The sequence below is a fragment of the Haliotis rufescens genome, unplaced genomic scaffold (assembly GCF_023055435.1).
Source record: "Haliotis rufescens isolate VD_foot unplaced genomic scaffold, xgHalRufe1.0.p SCAF_2, whole genome shotgun sequence".
Lineage (NCBI taxonomy): Eukaryota > Metazoa > Mollusca > Gastropoda > Lepetellida > Haliotidae > Haliotis > Haliotis rufescens.
The window spans coordinates 74681650-74702454 of record NW_025963890.1 but is presented as its reverse complement, the minus strand read 5'-3'; the positions used below and the strand labels follow the sequence as shown (position 1 = coordinate 74702454).

Here is a 20805-nt window from a genome sequence, read left to right as displayed (position 1 = left end):
CTGCTTTAGAAGTGGGCGTTTTCCCTCGCCGACAGCACGTCGCAGTCCGTGTGTTTATTATCTTTCCAAGATATCTGGAATACCGTTAATTCCTCCATGATTTAGCACAACGCCTATAATCCAGAATTGATTATTAACTAAGATGTTCTCTGGTTGTTACTTTATGTCGGGTTATAAATATTGTCCGAATACCCGAATAAACGTAAACAGCTCAGATTCAGGGTCGCTCGATCCAAGTCACGCTAAGGGAAGCGTATACATGTTAGGGGCTGGTACGCCGCGCAGCACAGCCGAGACGAAGACTGATTTAGCAAAGTTCTCATTGAACGCGTTTTCGTAACATAAAGGTGAGATCATATTGATTGGCGCATTACTCTACCGGCTTATTTACATTCCTAAACCCGATACATTGCAATGATGCACGTGCTACCACGGCTTGTGTACGTTGCTTAGAATGACGTCAGAGATCACCTGATCTGATATTGCAAATACACTGATTTGGCCATAAAACATTCTGGTCAATTGGTTTCAATGTCAAAACATTCTGGTCAATTGGTTTCAGTGTCAAAGGAACGATTCAATATAAGGTAAGAAATGTGTTTGTTGTTTCTATACGTACATGATCATATTTATATTGGACTTTAAAAGCATTACCAAATATTCAGCCAGCCATTCGGTTTGGTCAGGTGTAATAGCTGGTAAATCGTTTAACTGTAAATGAAGGAACTGGATAAGAAGGGCGGACTTTACGGAAAGATATGCACCTTTAGTATATGTGAAATACACATAGAATACATTGTAATATGTCACCATGGAGCGGGCGACGATTATAGCAGGACCTTTAGATTATAAACTAATGTTCATTCATGTCAATTTAATCAAGCCATTGTATGTATATTTTCCTTATGACTGACTTATGCACATAACAGGCGTTATTTGCTCTCGACCCCTTGGGGAACGTGATATACATACCAATGACTATCTGTTTCCGCATGTGTAGTCTCCTCTTGAAATGTGATAAACAAAGGTTTGAGTGCGTGCGTGCGTGCGTGCGTGCGTGCGTGCGTGCGTGCGTGCGTGCGTGCGTGCGTGCGTGCGTGCGTGTGTATTAAACCTCTATCATAGATATCAGTATACCACCCCTGTGATATAACAATATTTAACCTCTCTAATAGATATCAGTATACCACCCATGTGATATAACAGTATTAAACCTCTATCATAGATATCAGTATACCACCCCTGTGATATAACAGTATTTAACCTCTACCATAGATATCAGTAAACCACCCCTGTGATATAACAGTATTTAACCCCGATCATAGATATCAGTATACCACCCCTGTGATATAACAGTATTTACCCTCTGTTGTGCACCATAGTATGCCACACCTGTGATATAACAGTATTTACCCTCTGTCGTTCCCCATAGTATGTCACCCTTGTGATATAACAGTATTTACCCTCTGTTGTGCACCATAGTATGCCACCCCTGTGATATAACAGTATTTACCCTCTGTTGTGCACCATAGTATGCCAACCCTGTGATATAACAGTATTTACCCTCTGTTGTGCACCATAGTATGCCACCCCTGTGACATAACAGTATTTACCCTCTGTCGTGCACAATAGTATGCCACCCCTGTGATATAACAGTATTAACCCTCTGTTGTGCACCATAGTATGCCACCCCTATGATATAACAGTATTTACCCTCTGTTGTGCACCATAGTATGCCGCCCCTCTGATATAACAGTATTTACCCTCTGTTGTGCACCATAGTATGCCAACCCTGTGACATAACAGTATTTACCCTCTGTCGTGCCACATAGTATGCCACCCCTGTGATATAACAGTATTTACCCTCTGTTGTGCACCATAGTATGCCAACCCTGTGACATAACAGTATTTACCCTCTGTCGTGCCACATAGTATGCCACCCCTGTGATATAACAGTATTTACCCTCTGTTGTGCACCATAGTATACAACCCCTGTGATATAACAGTATTTACCCTCTGTTGTGCACCATAGTATGCCACCCCTGTAATATAACAGTATTTATCCTCTGTTGTGCACCATAGTATACCACCCCTGTGATATAACAGTATTTACCCTCTGTTGTGCCCCATAGTATGCCACCCCTGTGGTATAACAGTATTTACCCTCTGTTGTGCACCATAGTATACCACCCCTGTGATATAACAGTATTTACCCTCTGTTGTGCACCATAGTATGCCACCCCTGCGACATAACAGTATTTACCCTCTGTCGTGCACAATAGTATGCCACCCCTGTGATATAACAGTATTTACCCTCTGTTGTGCACAATAGTATGCCACCCCTGTGATATAACAGTATTTACCCTCTGTCGTGCACCATAGTATGCCGCCCTCTGATATAACAGTATTTACCCTCTGTTGTGCACCATAGTATGCCAACCCTGTGACATAACAGTATTTACCCTCTGTCGTGCACCATAGTATGCCGCCCCTCTGATATAACAGTATTTACCCTCTGTCGTGCACCATAGTATGCCGCCCCTCTGATATAACAGTATTTACCCTCTGTTGTGCACCATAGTATGCCAACCCTGTGACATAACAGTATTTACCCTCTGTCGTGCCACATAGTATGCCACCCCTGTGATATAACAGTATTTACCCTCTGTTGTGCACCATAGTATACAACCCCTGTGATATTACAGCATTTACCCTCTGTTGTGCACCATAGTATGCCACCCCTGTAATATAACAGTATTTATCCTCTGTTGTGCACCATAGTATACCACCCCTGCGATATAACAGTATTTACCCTCTGTTGTGCACCATAGTATGCCACCCCTGTGATATAACAGTATTTACCCTCTGTTGTGCACCATAGTATGCCAACCCTGTGATATAAATCCTTGAGACAACGCTAAGTAATACAACATTTATTACACGCTGAAGTATCGGCTGACGTTGTTCATAATCGCAGTCAGGCGCAAGACAGGTAAACAGAGAAATTAGTTCGTCATGACATCAGCAAGTATCGTGCCAGCGGTATCTACTCCCTATAATAATACCTCACCATTGGCAGCTCGATGTCTGGCGTGCGTGTGGAGCAGAGTGTGTATACAAGTCGCAACGGCCATCAACATAGTATTACAACTAAGAGGGAGACAGATTGGTTATCACCGTGTCGCGTGTGTGTTATCGTTGTTGACGATGCAGTTGATTGGAATGGAGTAGAGAGGATAACTGGTTGGTTAAGTAAACAATGGCGTCGGTTTTTTGGACCAAGCATCTTTATGTTGACAAGTCTACCCTCCATGTCAACACGTAAGATCTCCATGTTAACAGGTTTAGTCTCCATGTTAACAGGTTTAGTCTCCATGTTAACAGGTTTAGTCTCCATGTTAACAAGTACAATCTCCATGTCAACACGTAAGATCTCCATGTTAACAGGTTTAGTCTCCATGTTAACAGGTTTAGTCTCCATGTTAACAGGTTTAGTCTCCATGTCAACACGTAAGATCTCCATGTTAACAGGTTTAGTCTCCATGTTAACAGGTTTAGTCTCCATGTTAACAGGTTTAGTCTCCATGTTAACAAGTACAATCTCCATGTCAACACGTAAGATCTCCATGTTAACAGGTTTAGTCTCCATGTTAACAGGTTAAGTCTCCATGTTAACAGGTTAAGTCTCCATGTTAACAGGTTTAGTCTCCATGTTAACAGGTTTAGTCTCCATGTTAACAAGTACAATCTCCATGTCAACACGTAAGATCTCCATGTTAACAGGTTTAGTCTCCATGTTAACAGGTTTAGTCTCCATGTTAACAAGTACAATCTCCATGTCAACACGTAAGATCTCCATGTTAACAGGTTTAGTCTCCATGTTAACAGGTTTAGTCTCCATGTTTACAGGTTTAGTCTCCATGTTTACAGGTTAAGTCTCCATGTTAACAGGTTTAGTCTCCATGTTAACAGGTTTAGTCTCCATGTTAACAAGTACAATCTCCATGTCAACACGTAAGATCTCCATGTTAACACGTAAGATCTCCATGTTAACAGGTTTAGTCTCCATGTTAACAGGTTAAGTCTCCATGTTAACAGGTTTAGTCTCCATGTTAACAGGTTTAGTCTCCATGTTAACAAGTACAATCTCCATGTCAACACGTAAGATCTCCATGTTAACAGGTTTAGTCTCCATGTTAACAGGTTTAGTCTCCATGTTAACAGGTTTAGTCTCCATGTTAACAGGTTTAGTCTCCATGTTAACAGGTTTAGTCTCCATGTTAACAAGTACAATCTCCATATCAACACGTAAGATCTCCATGTTAACAGGTCCAATCTCCATGTTAACAGTAAAAGCTTCGTGTTGATAGGTCTAACATCCATGTTAACAGTTAGAATCTCCATGTTAACAGTTAGAATCTCCATGTTAACAGTTAGAATCTCCAAGTTAACATGTTCAATTTCCATGTTAACAGGTTCAATTTCCCCGTTAACCGTTAGAATCTACATGTCAGCAAGTACAATCTCCATGTTAACAGGTCCAATCTTCATGTTCACAGGTTCAATCTCCATGTTAACAGTACAATCTCCATGTCAACAGGTCCAATCTTCATGTTCACAGGTTCAATCTCCATGTTAACAGTACAATCTCCATGTCAACAGGTCCAATCTTCATGTTCACAGGTTCAATCTCCATGTTAACAGTACAATCTCCATGTCAACAGGTCCAATCTTCATGTTCACAGGTTCAATCTCCATGTTAACAGTACAATCTCCATGTCAACAGGTCCAATCTTCATGTTCACAGGTTCAATCTCCATGTTAACAATACAAACTCCATGTCAACAGGTCCAATCTTCATGTTCACAGGTTCAATCTCCATGTTAACAATACAAACTCCATGTCAACAGGTCCAATCTTCATGTTCACAGGTTCAATCTCCATGTTAACAGTACAATCTCCATGTCAACAGGTCCAATCTTCATGTTCACAGGTTCAATCTCCATGTTAACAGTACAATCTCCATGCTAATAAGTACAACATCTTTGGCAACACGTCTCCTCCCAACGATAACAACTCCCCTCACTATGATAACAAGCCCTGTTTATACCTCTGTGTTAACAGGTCAAATACACACTAAACATGTGTTTAGAACACATACAAGACACGTTCAGATCAAAACATGGTTAGGACTATTTAAAAATCCTAAATGGAATATACATTTGGTGTGTTCTGTCTAAACACGTTCAGGTCAAAGCTATCACATCCTGAACACCACCTAAACACAACATCCTAATAACCTCAACATGTTTATGACAAAATCATTATCATTGTGTATTATCCTAATAACCTCAACATGTTTATGACAAAATCATTATCATTGTGTATTATCCTAATAACCTCAACATGTTTATGACAAAATCATTATACTTGTGTATTATCCTAATAACCTCAACATGTTTATGACAAAATCATTATCATTGTGTATTATCCTAATAACCTCAACATGTTTATGACAAAATCATTATCATTGTGTATTATCCTAAAAACCTCAACATGTTTATGACAAAATCATTATACTTGTGTATTATCCTAATAACCTCAACATGTTTATGACAAAATCATTATCATTGTGTATTATCCTAATAACCTCAACATGTTTATGACAAAATCATTATCATTGTGTATTATCCTAATAACCTCAACATTTTTATGACAAAATCATTATCATTGTGTATTATCCTAATAACCTAAACATGTTTATGACAAAATCATTATCATTGTGTATTATCCTAATAACCTAAACATGGTTATGACAAAATCATTATCATTGTGTATTATCCTAATAACCGAAACATGTTTATGACAGAATCATTATCATTGTGTATTATCCTATTAACCTAAACATGTTTAGAATTTACACATGTTGACGACAAAATGCGTATCTTTGTGAATTATCCTAATAATCTCAACATATTCACTTGATCAAAACCAATCTAGGTCATAGAAATAGGCCAATTTAGCTCAACAGATAAAATGTTCTGTGTCATAAAAAAATCATAGACTGAATGTAAGTCTGTGATTACAAACAAACAAGCAATTATAAAAAATCATTTTCAAATGTCAACTGCAGTAGTGGAAAAATATCGATTTCAACGGCAGCGCAGATAAAAAGTCCTTTTTTCAAGCGAAATAATAGTATTTATTTCTGTTATCGAGATACACTTCTATTGCTATCCATATCATTTAGATCGGAGTGTGTATATACTCCTATACGATACATCTGCGTGAAGCTTTTAACGATTTGATTCTGTTGACACAAGGTCCGGTGTCTGTCTGAGAATCCACGAGCAACGCCCACAATGGATTTATATAGTCGGTTTCGATGTTATCAAAACACATAACAAATAACAAATATATATATTTGTTAGGTCACACAATTCCCCTGACCCACTTCCGATTGACCTAGTGGAATGAAACTTGGCATAGGTATTAGTCTTTCTCCACATAGGAACCACCAAGAGTTACACACTTCTCCCATCGTTTTATGCAACTATGGAGACCTTGTTTGTAAAAGCCCTCATTGTGCGTCTCAAACCAGGACTTGACTTCAGAAATCAGTGTTTTATCATCTGTGAAACGTTTTCCCTTCAAAAATGACTTCATGGTTGAAAAGAGGTGGAAGTCAGATAGTGCAAGGTCAGGAGAGTAAGGAGGATGTGGAAGGATTTCATAGCCACAGGACCGCGCTTCTGTCTGGGCAACATGAGAGTTGTGTACAGGAGCATTGTCTTGCAGGAGACGGACACCCTTGGTCAGCATGCCACGCCTCTTAAGCTTGATAGTGTCCCGCAATTTCCGCAGCAGTGAAGCATAATAAGCTCCTGTAATTGTGGTACCCTTTGCCAAGAAATCCATCATCACTACTCCGTGCTGGTCCCAAAATACCGTGAGCATGACCTTGCCTGCAGAGGGTTGGACACGTGCCTTCTTTGGGGGTGGTGACTCCACATGCTTCCATTCCATCGAATGAACTTTAGTCTCAGGATTATAGTGATGGACCCATGTTTCATCCTGTGTGATAAGTCTGTCAAAAAAGTTTGCCTGTTATTTTTTGCACATGTCCAAATAATCCTTTGAGCAATTGACTCGTTCCTGCTTTTGGAAAGGTGTGAGCAACCTTGGAATCCATCGTGCAGACACCTTATGCATGTTCAAATTGTCATGGATGATTTTTTTCCACAGACCCTACACTGATCTTGACATCTTGTGCTAACTGGCGAACAGTTATACGTCGGTCTGCCAAAATGGCGGTCTCCACTTGATGGATAAGTGGTTTAGGGGAAATCTTTAATGAACACCCCTCGTATACTGAGTCAAATTAAAAACTTCACATTTTAAAAATTAATCCCACATATGATATACAACGGACAAATGTACCAGAGAAGGTAATTTTTAATCATTAATGTCCAAAGAAGGATTTTAATTAACGGTGGTAACCATAATTTGTTCCAAGCACCTACTTGTGATGCTTGTAAACACATGTTTGGGAAGACGACGCAATTGTTGCTGCAAAATGGTGCCAAGATCTTGCAAATTCTGTGGTTGGTTCTGGAGAGTGCGCAGACTTCTGCCAAGAGCATCCCAGACGAGTTCGATGGGATTGAGGTCGGGAGACCTTGACGGCCAGTCCATGACGTTGACTCCCGCATTCTGAAAGAAATTCCTTGTCAAAATTGCTGTGTGGAGTCTGGCATTGTCGTGTTGGAAGATCGAACCGGGTCCATGTGCTGCCATAAAAGGCAGAAGTTCTGGTGCCAGTACCTGGTCGCGGTAAGCAGCAGCGTTGAGGTTGCCACGGATGACAAGAAGCCTGGAACGTGCATTGCCACAGAAAGCACCCAACACCATGACACTTCGGCCTCGAAATCTGTCAACTTCCTGTACACAACACTGGGCGTAACGTTCATGACGGCGCCTCCACACCCTCAACCTACCATCAGCAAATCGAAGATTAAATCTGGATTCATCACTGAAGACGACTTGATACCAATTCCTCTGAGCCATCGTAAGTGTCGCTGTGCCCACAATTGACGTTGACGTCTGTGTAATTAAGTCAGAATCGGCCCGCAGTATGGCCGTCGTGCTTGAAGGTGAGCAGTTCTCAGACGGTTTCGAACAGTTTGCGCACTCAGTCTACCCCTAAACAGTTCATTTCTGGCCGTCAAAAATCGGTTGTGACGTTAGACAATCTGACGATCCTCTGCATGTGACGTCACACGTGGTTGCACGTGAAAAAAACACTTTTGCCACTATAGTGCTGTGCACATGATTTTGATCGATTCACCTGCACAAAAACGGGTGTTATCTGAAGACAATACGTGGCCATTACTGTTTAAAATACACAATAAGGGCCCACAATGAGAACTGGTCAAAATGTTACAATTTTAGGATTGTGAAGTTTTTAATTTGGTTCAGTATATATTTATTATTTATATGCTTATAGTTATCATGACAGCCGTTAAGATTTTTAACGGGGCGGTCGGGTAGCCTAGTGGTTAAAGCGTTCGCTCGTCACGCCGAAGACCCGGGTTCGATTCCCGACATGGGTACAATGTGCGAAGCCCATTTCTGGTGTCCTCCGCCGTGATATTGCTGGAATATTGCTAAAAGCGGCGTAAAACCATACTCACTCACTCACTCAGAATATTAACTGTCTATAGATATTTACTTTCAACATCTCTGCAACCACCACGTCATTAATACAGTCGTCAATTAGCTGAAATATTGCTGAGTGCGGCGTTAAGCAATAAACAAACAGCACCATTACCATACTTTATACTGCACTGCTGCCAATGAAATTAGGACGACAATGCTACGTGACCTACTTTCACCTACAAGATACGTGTCAGCAATGTGGCGTTGCATATTACTTCGATATGAGGATACAACATGGGTAAAAATGAAAAAAATATTATCTGACATTTCTGCGTCATATGGATTGACCAGATTGTGTTGTCCAATAATATATACTTCATACATGGTAACATAGGTCAGTGTGTCAAATACCACATATCACATCGCTTGGTGCACATAACCGGAAAATATGTTTTCAAACCTCTACAGGCCGGTGCGGACGTGCTTCCTCCGCTAATCATGCTGAATCCTGAACAACGTGTATTGTCAAACATTAAAGACGAACAACAAAAACACAACTAAGACAATCAATTAAGTCCAATGTTAAACGATGACAGATGCGATTACTCCAACCGATATTCTTGATGTTCTGTATGCACAGATGTATCTTTGTGCACCCTCTGCCTCCTCGGGGTCCGCCTGTGTTTGTGCTTGATGCGGACATCTGCACGTGTTGTGCTACTTACATTGAAGACCGGGAAGATTGATGATTTATTGCCTGTTAAGTGTGGTCTAGTCTTCTCATCGTCGATTCACCAGTTATTCTTCCGGTGCTGCCGCGCCCATGCTTCCACCCCTGTCACCACTATTCATCTATTGCCACAACCATTCATCCACTGCTTCCACCACAAGTCACTGTTACTATCACAACCATCCCACTGCCACGCCCATTCACCCGTTACTATCACAACCACAACCGTAATTATCACAGCCACAACCACCCACTGCAACGCCCATTCCCCGTAACTATCACAACGATCCACTTCCACGCCCATTCACCCGTTACTTTTACAGCCAGCCATCGCCACGCCCATTCACCCGTTACTTTTACAGCCAGCCATCGCCACGCCCATTCACCCGTTACTTTTACAGCCAGCCATCGCCACGCCCATTCACCCGTTACTTTTACAGCCAGCCATCGCCACGCCCATTCACCCGTTACTTTTACAGCCAGCCATCGCCACGCCCATTCACCCGTTACTTTACAACCACCCACTGCAACGCCCATTCACCCGTTACTTTTACAGCCAGCCATCGCCACGCCCATTCACCCGTTACTTTTACAGCCAGCCATCGCCACGCCCATTCACCCGTTACTTTACAACCACCCACTGCAACGCCCATTCACCCGTTACTTTTACAGCCAGCCATCGCCACGCCCATTCACCCGTTACTTTTACAGCCAGCCATCGCCACGCCCATTCACCCGTTACTTTTACAGCCAGCCATCGCCACGCCCATTCACCCGTTACTTTTACAGCCAGCCATCGCCACGCCCATTCACCCGTTACTTTACAACCACCCACTGCAACGCCCATTCACCCGTTACTTTTACAGCCAGCCATCGCCACGCCCATTCACCCGTTACTTTTACAGCCAGCCATCGCCACGCCCATTCACCCGTTACTTTTACAGCCAGCCATCGCCACGCCCATTCACCCGTTACTTTTACAGCCAGCCATCGCCACGCCCATTCACCCGTTACTATCACAACCATCCCACTGCCACTCCCATTCACCCGTAACTGTTACTACTACCCACCGCCACGCCCATTTACCCGTTACTATCACAACCACCCACTGCCACGCCCATTCACCCTTTACTTTTACAACCACCCACTGCCACGCCCATTCACCCGTTACTATCCCAATCGTTTCTATCACAACCAGCCACTGTCACGCCCATTACCCGTAACTATCACAACCGCCCACTGCCACGTCCATTCACCCGTTACTATCACAACCACCCACTGCCACGCCCATTCACCCTTTACTTTTACAACCACCCACTGCCACGCCCATTCACCCGTTACTATCACAACCATCCCACTGCCACGCCCATTCACCCATTACTGTTACAACCAGCCACTGCCACGCCCATTCACCCGTTACTGTTGCAACCAGCCACTGCCACGCCCATTCACCCGTTACTATCACAACCATCCCACTGCCACGCCCATTCACCCATTACTGTTGCAACCAGCCACTGCCACGCCCATTCACCCGTTACTATCACAACAACCCACTGTCACGCCCATTCACCCGTTACTGTTACAACCAGCCACTGCCACGTCCATTCACCCGTTACTATCACAACAACCCACTGTCACGCCCATTCACCCGTTACTGTTACAACCAGCCACTGCCACGCCCATTCACCCGTTACTATCACAACCACCCACTGCCACGCCCATTCACCCGTTACTGTTACAACCACCCACTGCCTCGCCCATTCACCCGTTACTATCACAACAACCCACTGTCACGCCCATTCACCCGTTACTGTTACAACCAGCCACTGCCACGCCCATTCACCCGTTACTATCACAACCACCCACTGCCACGCCCATTCACCCGTTACTGTTACAACCACCCACTGCCTCGCCCATTTACCCGTAACTATCACAACCACCCGCTACCACGCCCATTCACCCGTTACTATCACAACCACCCACTACCACGCCCATTCACCCGTTAGGGTTACAACCACCCGCTGCCACGCCCATTCACCCGTTACTATCACAACTACCCACTTCCACGCCCATTCATCCGTTACTGTTGCAACCAGCCACTGCCACGCCCATTCACCCGTAACTATCACAACCACCCGCTACCACGCCCATTCACCCGTAACTATCACAACCACCCGCTACCACACCCCCTTCACCCGTAACTATCACAACCACCCGCTACCACACCCCCATTCACCCGTTGTTACCACTATTCACGCGCTTAACTACATGCATATACGGATAGTTATAGTTATTAATACATCAATAATTGAAAAAAAAGTTTTTATTCCATTTGCAGAAAGACATTTAGCCAACATGGCGACTTCAGTATTAAATTAATGATAACTAGATTATAATAAACTAAAATCTGTCAAAATGAATTTTCTAATAAGAACATGTCATGAGCTAAATATGCACAAGCAATGCGTATTCATTGTAATCGTCAATCGCGATGACAACATGTATCAACAATAATAAACACCCCGTGTGTACGCAGTTGCCCTTCAGTCGCGGCAATGAAGCTGTATTTATCAACCAGTACATGCGCATTCGTATGTCGCAAGCCTGAGCCCGTTGAGAGGACTGGCGTTTTGCGTTACACCCTAGCCGCTGTGTTGCGACATCAGAGAAATGCACGTAGCGGATATATAAATAATTGGGTCACGTGTTATCTGATATTCATTTCGACATCAGCTGTGTTACTCGGCGGAGATATTACAACCGTGTGCAGACAGAACGAAAACTTGGTCCGATCAAGGTAATGCGTGCATTTACAACCATATTTCTAGACAAATGTTTGAATTAAGAGGTATATATAATTGTGGGTGTGGATATATATATATATCGACGTCATGTAAGCAAAACAATAGCGTTAAAGGCAGTAAGACAGTGTACATGTTTTGACAGACATGTATAGAATTGCCTACTAATTATTTACTAATATAAACCTACAGATATTGTTTAGTGTGTTCTGACTTGTCCAACTTCACCAAGGAATTCACTTTTGTGTTTTGATAAGGTCTTGTAATCGGTACGTTATTATAAAATGTAGTTTCTATCAAATCTTCATCACGGCTTACGTTGGATAATCATCATTTTAAGATTGTTTGTTTGTTTATTTGTTTGTTGTTTAACGCCTAATTCAGCAATATTCTAGCTATATGACGGCGGTCTGTCAATAACTGGACAATCCAGTGATTGATGCCATATAAACAAGGCAAATCACAAAGCCTGACCACACGATCCATTTACAAGCACATGTGGCTGGTACTAGTATTCTTACTCGGATTTAGGGGTGGTCAGGTAGCCTAGTGGTTAAAGCGTTCGCTCCTCACGCCGAAGACCCGGGTTCGATTCCCGACATGGGTACAATATGTGAAGCCCATTTCTGATGTCCTCCGCCGTGATATTGCTGGAATATTGCTAAAAGCGGCGTAAAACCATACTCACTCACTTACTCGGTTTTCCCACGGGTCTACCTCCTGACATTATCATAATACAATGTATATAATTCCGAGTAAGAATATAGCAGCCTATCAAGGTCACGAGAGGAGAATAAATGGATCCTGTGGTTATGCTGTGTGATTTGCATTGATTATATGTCATCAAACACTGGATTGTCTAGTCCGGTAAATAGTCCAGTAAATATAGATATTATTATTTATAACAATGACTCAAAAGGATATTGACTCGTGCAAATTCCGAGTAAGTAAATAGGTCCCCAGCAGCTTAATTATATATACAAAACGTGGTTTAATTTTTCACAATAAAACGTTGTTCTGTCATGACGTCATTTCTGGTGACAGAGGGTAATTCATTTGTCGAGTGAAATATCATGTTTCTCTCATCGAGGGACAAGGGGAAAAGAGATATTTTAACGAGTGGCGTAGCTATAAGTAAAGATATCCCCTTTCCCCCCGTGTAGTTGTCTACCGGAAAGTTAAATTATTTCATTACAAATGTATAACCTTGAAACGTACTTCTCCCTACTTAACACAGAGGGACGGTTCACCACGCCTTGTATTTGCGACCAAAAAAAGTAGTTTCGTGTTTTCAAAATCTTTAAAAATATAAACAAAAGTAACAAAACATATTTAGGTTCACGAAAATATAGATATGATTATATACAAAATCAACTTCAACAAAAAATATTCTTGAAAACGATGAGACCGCTGTTGGAAGCGAAAGCATACACTGTGGTCAAGTAAATAAAATGGCGCTTTGCGAATAGTCTCAATTGACGAGTTAAATGAGAAATTTACGGTTTATAACGAAACTTGTTCAAGAGAATAACAATCGGCATGAAACGATATTAACTATGTCAATGTGGAACTAACGTAAATTGGAGGTCAAGACTTTGTGTACGGGCCAGACACTTACGATAAAGGGAGATAATGTGAGGGGAGGTAACTCTTGTATGACAATAGTTCCGTCAAAGTGTTATGTTCACGGCGGTGAAATATCAAGTGTTATTTTCACTGCAATGAGAATATCACTTTCTCAACTTCGGAAAACTCAGTCATTTTTTAATAAATTCGAATATGCGCTCGCAACTTGATGAAGTCATGTATTGGACGACCTTATTTTAGAGAGGGAAGTGTCTTGTAAGTTGTTCCCCATAGATGTAGCTGGGCTATGCAGAAAAACGCAGTGTCCGAACGATCGCAAAGCATCCAAAAGTGGGAGACATGTGACAGTCGCTATTAGGAGAAAAGGTACAGCTAATCGACGTGAGGATTGTGAGAATATGCGGGAAATACCAAACTTAACCCACCTGTTCGTAAAGGGACTTGTCTGACATTTCCGAGGTCAGATTGTGTTCAGGGAGTCATCATTATAACAGTTTGGGTAAATTTTCTTGTACATTTTATCAACATCCTTAAAGAGGCTTTACATAATGTTGATATCTCATATAAGAAGACCCGTGAAGATCCGGGGTAGAATAGGTCTTCAGTAACCCATGCTTGCCGTAAAAGGCGACTATGCTTGTCGCAAGAGGGATGGGGTGGTCAGGCTTGCTGACTTGGTTGATGCATGTCATCGTATCCCAATTGCGTTGATCGATGCTCATGATGTCGATCACAGAATTGTCTGGTCCAGACGCGATTATTTACAGACCGCCGTCATATACCTGGAATATTGCTGAATGCGGCGTTAAACAACAAACAAACAAACAAACAAATCATATAAGAAATGAACCTCATGGTTATTGTCCCATTATGGCAATGACAGGATACACTGTGCATAATTTGTTTAATTACGTGTTTCTATTCTACACTCCTGATTGAACAATGACCACGGTAAACATGTACTGTTATTACATGGGCGAGATATGCCAACGACCTCATTGCGAGGCTGTGTTTTCGAGTCTGCCCCAACGCAGGTATTTATAACTGTGCAGGCCCTATCGTGTCAGCAGGTTGACTCAATACGTGATACTGCCTGCATCCGAATACTCACGTTCGCTATTTGTAAAGTTCAAATGGGTATTTATGCGTTTGATGGTGTTTATAAGCAATGTAATGTAAACAAACCCCAAATTGATCAGCATTAGCGCAAACTGTTTGTACGGGAACCAGCTCAAGAGAGAGTCAAGACGCTGATAAAGGTTAGTAAATGTTTAAAAATATCATTACAACGGATTCATTTCGTTGATCGTGAGGTGTTTAACTGATCTCGTTCTAATATGAGTCAGAGGCGGTGTGGTAGCCTAGTGGTGAAAAGCGTTCGCTCTTCTCGCCGAAGACCCGGGTTCGATTCCCCACATGGGTACTATGTGTGAAGCCCATTTCTGGTGTCCCCTGCCATGATATTGCTGGAATATTGCTAACAGCAGTTTAAACCCATACTCATTTACTTACTTACAACATCTCCAGTGTAAGGTCTTGTGTTGTAAATGTGTACAAGACACCTGGTCGAGACGATAGTGGCGAATGTCTCCGAATATCAATATACATCGCAAGAATACATAAAATGTTTCGACTGCTTGTAAGAGAGCTACCATGGCTATAGCACAATCAATCTGGAAAATAATAAAAACATTTAAGCATGAGCCATTAGCAAGATGTGATATTGATGGAGAAGCGGCTTGAAACTATACTCACTCACTCACTAGTTTGAATCATCACACTGAAATAAGCGTAATGGTGTCAGTATAGCAGCCCATGACCCATACTGAACAAATACAGACGTTATGTGATTAATGGTCATTCTCGGTCAGTTAGGCACTCGGCACGCTTGTTAAATAACCTACTTGCGGACACGATCACGGGTATAATTGATACAAGCACAATCATTTGTTTTCCTTTGGGGCATCTAAGCAGAAAGAAATTAGAAACCGAAATTCCAAGATGGCCAGCATGTTACCAAGATGGCCGCCAAATTATCGTTCAATTATTCCCTTTTAAACTTATTACTTATGCAGATTTTTACTGTTTCGCTATTCCAGCTGAAACCTAGAGTCACCTCAGCTTTCACCTGCAACGTTCAGTCCAAAGTAGACCGCTTTTAAAAAAGCTCGTTTTTGTTGACTTTGATATGGATTTATAAGTTTGTTTTATAAAATTCTGTTCTATTTATATATAATAGCTTGGTTTCTACAATTGCTCATCCATTTAAATACAGAGATACTTCGTTAATTTGAATTCCGTGAACTAGACATATCTTTTAAGACACAGATCTTAGTCTCACCACAGTTCATATCGACATTGCGGGCACAGAACAAGTGACCCAGTCGTCTCACTTGTAAGGCGCCGCTATTCGCTGTGCGGAGTCGCCTCCCTTGGGCACGCCAGAAACCTATGATCGTTGGTTCGAATCCATGCTCGCCCGTATTTTGTGTCTTGGTTCAACAGCACACCACAAATGGGTTTCACCCAAATGGTAAACATCTTGAGACCTGCATCATTTCGGGATTTCCTCCCACATTAAGCTGACAAACCGCGATATAAAACTGAATGCTGTTCAAATCAAAGCGGCTTTAAACCCAACTCACTCACTTGCTCATATCGACACTATATGGCTTATATTGGTAATCCGCTTTTCTCGAACAACGAATAATTCGACATAAGTCTATGGTCCCAAGGCAACGCTACTTCATTGTATATAGTTAGTTCGTGACTGACCTTCGTGGCGTTATTGTAAAAGGCAATGTCACTCTAGTCGACGCTTTGATCTCATACCGACACTCCGCTTGTGTCGAGCTTCGGATAATTCGATGGTCCTTTCGTGGTTGATATTTGTTGTCCAATTGTTACTATCATTGTCACACGGCAGAACAAGTCATTTCCCATTTCACAGGGGGCACCGGCTGCCCATTCGTCAGAAGCGTCGCAGTTCCCTGTGCAGAGTTGCGTCGCTTGGGTGTGTCAAGATCCGATTACCGTGTGTTTGAATCATAAATTCGCGCTGATTATGATAGTTGGTTTGTCGGAACGCTTCCGACCTGTGTTATCTCGGGTTTTCTCCATAAGTGAAATTATTCTCAAAGCGGCATAAAACACAACTCACTGATTCCATGGCACCCTATTGCTGTTGGTTTTGTACCTTTGTACCAACCGTTTCATCATGTGAGTTAACGTATCAAACACGCAACGCAATCACGTTTCACTTTATCTATATCCGATTGCACAACATAGAATACAATGTAAACAGTCTTTACCTGGCCGACGTCATAAATTATAGGGGAACGTTTCAATGACTGCCGTCAATGTTTGTGCGGAAAAGCCTGTTGAACATTGTGTTCGTGTTATCTGCTCCAGGGATTTCAAAGATATCACGACTCAATATTATTACTTGGAAAGCAATCGACCTGGCTTGATGTCTTTTTAAGTAGCTTCACAACAAAACTCTGACACCAGTCCCGAACCCCGAACCTTGTCCTTGTTTGCTAAAGACTCGGCACATCGCTTAACTATGAGCATTATTTTGTCCTAATGACCAATTAATATGTATGAATGTAATATATCAAACAGGTACGGGATAACGCTGAATCATGATAGAGACAGTGTCTATATATTGACGTTGCGCCAATAGTCACGCGATTGACATTACCGTAAATCCTCCAGACAATGTCATGAAGTGAGATGAAATGAGTTTAACGTCGCGTTCAAGAATATCGCACCTGTATGGCAATTTGTATGCACAGGTGTGCGTGTGTGCGTGCCAGTCCGGACTAAAGCCTGTTTCATAGTGCCAGCCCACTGAGATACCGCACTTTTAACAAGAATACCCCACTCAGTCACAGCTAGCAAAGTAACGCCGAACCGACCAGTACTTAACAAATGTTATATTTGGGATAACACTTTCTTCGTAAAGTACAGATTCTAGTCCTTGTGTGCAGGAGATTAGGTGCTCGCCCTGAGAGTGTGAGTTCGAATTCCAGATTGGACCCAAGTCCCAAAAATACTAGAATTTGTATTTCACTAAGTGAGTGAGTCAGTAAGTTGGGTTTAAAGCCGCTTTTAACAGTATTCCAGTTATATCACGGCGTGTCAGCTTTATGTGGGAGGAAAGCCCGAAGTGATGCAGGTCTCAGACGTTTACCACTTCGGTGAAACCCACGAGCATGGGTATGATGCTGACAAACCTAGAAACATAATCGGAGCGAACCGGGATTCGAACCCACAATCATAGGTTTCTGGCGTGCAAGGGACGCAACTCTGCACAGTGAATCGCAGCGCCTTAGACGACTGGGCCACGCGTGCCCCCTATTTTACTAAGAGAGTGTTATCCCAAATATTACATTTGTTACATGTGACCACTTTTCTAAATGACATTGGGTTTTAGTATTCACGATCTGTACTTGTTTTAACACGTTGAAGCCGAGTGTAAGTGTCACCTTGTTTTGGAATGATTCGACCGGGGACCCTCTACCTCCCGCTCAGGGGCAGACGCTCTATCGACAATACCACGGAGGCCCTCACGTACATGTCATGAAGAATGAACGGAGAATCGCGCATCTCCGTGTGATTCGTTCCCAATGTGCCATTCGTCACCACTCGCCCCTTTCCGTAACCTGCAAGAAGATTCGGCTTGTCCCGGAATAACACGAGTTACGAATGCCCATGTGTATCAAGTTTGTGTATATAGTTAATTAACTATTCGTAAAAATAATAAGGAGAGTGCAGATTGACATTTCAACGCTGACGAACACAAACAACTACACCTCTGTCGAAATGAAACAGGCGGTTGCACGTGCAAGTCGAGATGTTGTGGGTACAAAACTTGATACACATGGGCATTCGTAACTCGTGTTATTCCGGGACAAGCCGAATCTTCTTGCAGGTTACGGAAAGGGGCGAGTGGTGAGGAATGGCACATTGGGAACGAATCACACGGAGATGCGCGATGACAATGGAATAGTTTATGTTGATAGGGGGTTTCAGCTATTTGGATGAACATTTTCGTGGGAAATAATACACGGTTAGAACAACAGAGTCACGTCACAAGAATGATTATTTTAATAATAATCAACTTTCTGTTTCAATTTTGTTACAATCCTTGTCATCGAGTCATATGCTTATTCAAGGATTTACGGTATTTGCAAATTACGAAAGTTTCTGAAACGTCGATTTGTAGTAATTAATTTGTGTTAATAATTAGTTGTTAAACACATCTAATGTTAATGCACCCACCGTAATGGAATGACAATATGGGCGTAACGATGGCTGGCATGGTGGGTTTGCTGTAAATCACATGACGTTGACATTTGAGCGTTTGGTTCAGGGAGTGGGGTCGGGCGTGAAGGGGGGATTCAAGGTGTTGCCTAGTATTGCTACATTAAGGAAGTTTCTGCAAACAAAACGATTAGAGGGTTTGGTGACATCCACCTTTTATCCTAAAGTCGGTTAATGTTACAGTGTAAGTATCGGTATATAAGATCGGGTACATGGGATGGATGGGGGGATATGCTGTGGTACATAAGATAGATTGGGGGATATGCTGTGGTACATGGGATGGATTGGGGGATATGCTGTGGTACATGAGATGGATTGGGGGATATGCTGTGGTACATGAGATGGATGGGGGATATGCTGTGGTATATGGGATGGATGGGGGATATGCTAGGGTACATGAGATGGATTTGGGGATATGCTAGGGTACATGGGATGGATTTGGGGATATGCTAGGGTACATGAAATGGTTCAGGGAGTGGGGTCGGGCGTGAAGGGGGGATTCAAGGTGTTGCCTAGTATTGCTACATTAAGGAAGTTTCTGCAAACAAAACGATTAGAGGGTTTGGTGACATCCACCTTTTATCCTAAAGTCGGTTAATGTTACAGTGTAAGTATCGGTATATAAGATCGGGTACATGGGATGGATGGGGGGATATGCTGTGGTACATGAGATAGATTGGGGGATATGCTGTGGTACATGGGATGGATTGGGGGATATGCTGTGGTACATGAGATGGATGGGGGATATGCTGTGGTATATGGGATGGATGGGGGATATGCTGTGGTACATGAGATGGATTTGGGGATATGCTAGGGTACATGGGATGGATTGGGGGATATGCTAGGGTACATGAAATGGATGGGGGATATGCTGTAGTACATGAGATGGATGGGGGATATGCTGTGGTACATGGGGGATATGATGTGGTACATGAGATGGATGGGGGATATGCTGTGGTACATGAGATGGATTTGGGGATATGCTGTGGTACATGGGATGGATTGGGGGATATGCTAGGGTACATGAGATGGATGGGGGATATGCTGTAGTACATGAGATGGATGGGGGATATGCTGTGGTACATGGGGGATATGCTGTGGTACATGAGATGGATTGGGGGATATGCTGTGGTACATTGGGGATATGCTGTGGTACATGACATGGATTGGGGGATATGCTGTGGTACATTGGGGATATGCTGTGGTACATGGGATGGGTGGGGATATGCTGTGGTACATGGGATGGATGGGGATGTGCTGTGTTACATGGGGGATATGCTGTGGTACATGAGATGGATTGGGGGATGTGTTGTGGTACATGAGATGGATGGGGGATATGCTGTGGTACATGAGATAGATTTGGGGGTATGCTAGGGTACATGGGATGGATTGGGGGATATGCTGTGGTACATGGGATGGATTGGGGGATATGCTGTGGTACATGGGATGGATTGGGGGATATGCTGTGGTACATGGGATGGATTGGGGGATATGCTGTGGTACATGAGATGGATGGGGATATGCTGTGGTATATGGGATGGATGGGGGATATGCTGTGGTACATGAGATGGACGGGGGATATGCTGAGATAGATGGGGGATATGCTGTGGTATATGGGATGGATGGGGGATATGCTGTGGTACATGAGATAGATGGGGGATATGCTGTGGTACATGGGGTGGATGGGGGATATGCTGTGGT

General features: G+C 42.8%; 1 protein-coding gene across 3 annotated transcripts in view; it reads left to right on the top strand.

Annotated features, from left to right (window-relative positions):
* The first annotated feature begins 459 nt into the window (after positions 1–459).
* The window catches only part of LOC124133262 (inositol hexakisphosphate kinase 1-like), a 63176-nt gene continuing 42830 nt past the window's right edge, over positions 460–20805 (top strand). The window contains exon 1 of one of the 3 annotated variants that reach the window (XM_046497612.2): positions 460–587. The gene's annotated coding sequence lies outside the window, so the exon portion shown is untranslated. Of the gene's footprint in view, positions 588–12067; positions 12186–14873; positions 15036–20805 lie in introns of those variants that run through there. The other 2 variants (XM_046497610.2, XM_046497613.2) reach the window with 2 other exon arrangements.